This window comes from Clupea harengus, chromosome 16 (genome assembly GCF_900700415.2).
Source record: "Clupea harengus chromosome 16, Ch_v2.0.2, whole genome shotgun sequence".
NCBI lineage: Eukaryota > Metazoa > Chordata > Actinopteri > Clupeiformes > Clupeidae > Clupea > Clupea harengus.
The window spans coordinates 22,873,253-22,876,222 of NC_045167.1; the positions used below are offsets into that span (position 1 = coordinate 22,873,253).

A 2,970-nucleotide genomic window follows, 5' to 3' on the forward strand; every position below is an offset into this window, starting at 1 on the left:
ATTCTCTGTGCCCCCTTAAATGTAGCCTTCCTGGTGCTCTTGAACGCAGGGGGCTCTTTTGTTCAGCTAAACTGTTGCATGTCCATTCTCCCTTTCACACACACACACACACACACACACACACACACACACACCACACACACACACACACACACACACCATCACAAGGCCATCACCTACTAAGAATGGCTCAATTCCTCATGGTCAAGCACTAACTGTGTGATCAAATAATGGACGACAACGTTTTCTATATTTCATAATTACGTTGCCAGAGATGCTGTGAATCCCCTGCGGCCACTGACAGCTCTGGTTCATTTTTCTTGCTTTGGAGATGAACGGGACAATGGTGGCAAATTTGGCGACCACCTGCTTCTGAGGAAATCTTTCTTGGGCCTGTGCATAATGAGTGTGTGTGTGTGTGTGTGTGTGTGTGTGTGTCTCTGTGTGTGTGTGTGTGTGTGTGTGTTTGTGGTGAATGGAGCCGTGCCTCTTTTCTCTCAGGAGTAATTTGATGTCGTAAATCTCTTAAAAGGAGGTTATGAAGATAAATATCACCTTGGAGGACGCTTTTTTTTTTTTTTACGGAGGAACCGCACATCAAACGCCAAGAGCTGTAGGGATTTCTGATGAGTTGGTAGATCTCTCTCTCTCTCTCTCTTTCTATTGCACACACACACGCACACCCACCCGCACTCACACACACACACGCACACACACACACACACACACACACACACACACACACACACCCACCCGCACTCACACACACACACACACACACACACACACACACACACACACACACACACCCGCACACACACATACACATACATACACACACACGCACACACACACACATACACGCCCGCATACACATTCACTCAAACATACACATGCACTCACACACAAACACACAGGTACTGTACATACAGACAAAGCCATTGAGATATAGACAATAGATACGCACACATGCATTCATAGACACTTATGCTAACCTATGTGGGTAGGTAGGTCCTTACAGATATATGCTTGAATAAACACACATGTACAGGGCACATGCACACACACACACCCCCCACCCCCCCCCACACACACACACCAACCACTCACACACACACACACACACACACACACACACACACACACCCAACCACACCACACACCCACCGCACACACATACACACACACACACACACAGCAGGCTTTCCCTCTCCTCTGGCAGTGAGCTGGCATTTTCACTCAACGCCTCGTCATGGATCAGACTGTTATGTCTGGAGCCTCACTCTGCAAGTCCTGACACACACACACACACACACACACACACACACACACACAGACAGACAGACGCACAGACACGCACGCACGCACGCACGCACGCACGCACGCACACACACACACACACACACACACAACAACACACACACACACACACACACACACAGACAGACACACCCACACACACACACACACACACCTCTTTTTTTCTGAATCAGTCTGTCTGTCTCTATACCTCTCTCTCCCACTGACTGCACTGACTTAACAACAGAGCTGGAAACCACTTAGGGTCGCCTCTAAGCACAGGGAGTGATATAGGGTGGCCTCTAAGCACTGGGAGTGATATAGGGTCGCCTCTAAGCACGGGGAGTGATATAGGGTGGCCTCTAAGCACTGGGAGTGATATAGGGTCGCCTCTAAGCACGGGGAGTGATATAGGGTGGCCTCTAAGCACTGGGAGTGTGTGTGTGTGTGTGTGTGTGGTGGTGTGTTGTGTGTGTGTGTGTTGTGTGTGTGTGAGAGAGTGATATAGGGTGGCCTCTAAGCACTGGGAGTGATATAGGGTCGCCTCTAAGCACGGGGAGTGATATAGGGTGGCCTCTAAGCACTGGGAGTGTGGTGTGTGTGTGTGTGTGTGTGTGTGTGTGGTGTGTGTGTGTGTGTGTGTGTGTGAGAGAGTGATATAGGGTGGCCTCTAAGCACTGGGAGTGTGTGTGTGTGGCCTCTAAGCACTGGGAGTGATATAGTGTGGCCTCTAAGCACTGGGAGTGTGTGTGTGTGTGTGTGTGTGTGTGTGTGTGTGTGTATGTGAGAGAGTGATATTCAGAGAAGGAGCTTCTGCTCTTTAGAGGAGATGCCATGGCAGCTGAGTTGATGCACAGGCAGAGTATTGACCAGAGCGCAGCTCCAGCAGTCTACAATGGAGAGGAGGAGAAAGAGGAGGACTTTAAAGGGGCTTCCTCATAAGCTGTGTCTCCCAGCTTGGTGTGTGTGTGTGTGTGTGTGTGTGTGTGTGTGTGTCTCCCAGCTTGTCTCTGAGGTAAATGCAGGTCTGTGCTCCAGCAACGCAGCAATTCCTTCTGCATCTAATTCTTTCTTTCTTTCTCTCTCTCTATCCATCTCTCTTCCTCCTTACCTTTCTGTCTCTACTTTTATCCCCCCCTCCCCTCTCTCTCCCTCTCTCTCCCTCTACTTGTATCTCTGTCTCTCTCTCTCTCTCTCTCTCTCACTCTCTCTCTCTCTACTCTTTCTTTCTTTCTGTCCCGGGCTGGCGGTGCCTTTGAGGGCTCTAATGGTGGTCATGTGGTCTTGAGATCATGTGATCAGTGAAAGTGGGACAGGGACAGGATGATTGGCCAGGAAAAGCTCTCTTTCCTTCCTTCCTCTTCTCCCTTGTCCCATCTCTTGTTCTCGCCCTCTTTCTTTATGTCTATCTCTCCCTCCAACCTTCCCTCTTGTCCCCTCTCACCATCTCTCTTTCTCTCTCTTTCTCTCTCTTCCTCTATTCCACCCTCTCCCACTCCTCTCTCTCTATCTCTTACTCTGCCTTCTCTCACTCTCTCTCTCTCCCTTCTCTCCTGTCCTCCCTTACCTTCTCTCTTTCTCTCTCTCTCTCTCACTCTCTCTCTCCCATCTCTCTCCCTTCTCTGCTGTCCTCCCTTACCCTCTCTCTCTCTCCCTCTCTCTCTCTCTCTC

At 49.9% G+C, this 2,970-nt stretch overlaps 1 protein-coding gene across 5 annotated transcripts in view; it reads left to right on the forward strand.

The window, feature by feature from the left end:
- LOC105900665 (nck-associated protein 5) overlaps positions 1 to 2,970 on the forward strand; it is a 193,671-nt gene that overhangs the window by 73,085 nt on the left and 117,616 nt on the right. The gene's annotated exons all lie outside the window — the stretch shown is intronic.